Here is a 967-nt window from a genome sequence, read left to right on the forward strand (position 1 = left end):
GAACCTTTTAACCCAAATTATCTGTTTAACGTTATTATCTTGGTATTAATAAATTTTTTCTCTTTCTTGTCCTCAGAGGGATTCAAAACACAAGGAGATGCTGGTCATGTACATAATTGTTGAAATGTCAGAAAGATGAAATTCTGCTCCTTGGAAAGATTTCTGCGCAACCCCGTTTTTCTTTAAGAAAGGAATTACTGCCAGGCTGTTTTATACTTTGTGCTTGACAAGAGGCAAGGCAGTTAATTCCCACAAAGCCTACGTTTCTCAAGTAAGGAGGTCCCCTAATGCCAAAGTTGTAACTCATACAAGGCTTCAAAAAACAACAAACAAAAACAAGTTAGTAACAACTATCCACGAAGGTGAGGCACAAGGCAAGCAACATAGAAATGACACCGAATGCCGTCCATAGTAAAAAGAACCCCAGGATGAAGTGAATAGCTCCCACAAGAGAGCTAGTTTCTTCATTCCAAGGTCAAAATAACAGGCAGAGAGCTTAGAAATACCTAGAAATATCAAAAATCTGTGGCACGTAGGACTGAAACTGGGGTGGAGGATCCCTTTTAATCGCATGTATGGGAGAGAGATTTTTTAAAGAGTGTTTATAAGGTCATAATTAAACCTTACAAATGTGGTCTCTTCCGATTAGCTTAAATATTTCTCTAACAAATTTACTAAATATGGCATTTTTAAACAATAGCTTGACCTACAAAATGCATGGCAATTATATGCTGTGCTTTTAGAATGTTTTTCTAATTATAAGCTCTGGGTTCAGTAGCTTACCAATGCTTTAATTGAATTTCTCAGCAAGCAGCACTTCCTGCAAGTTGCGACCCAGCAAAGCCATACTAGAAGGTCAACTCATAGCATAGCCAGTGACGGAGGCTCTCACGTTATTTAGCTCTTCGGCAAACCAATAACGTCAGCAGATGGGCATTTTCAGCCAATGTATCTCCCATATAGGAGA

The sequence above is a fragment of the Propithecus coquereli genome, unplaced genomic scaffold (assembly GCF_000956105.1).
Source record: "Propithecus coquereli isolate 6110/MARCELLA unplaced genomic scaffold, Pcoq_1.0 Scaffold64, whole genome shotgun sequence".
NCBI classification, from domain to species: domain Eukaryota; kingdom Metazoa; phylum Chordata; class Mammalia; order Primates; family Indriidae; genus Propithecus; species Propithecus coquereli.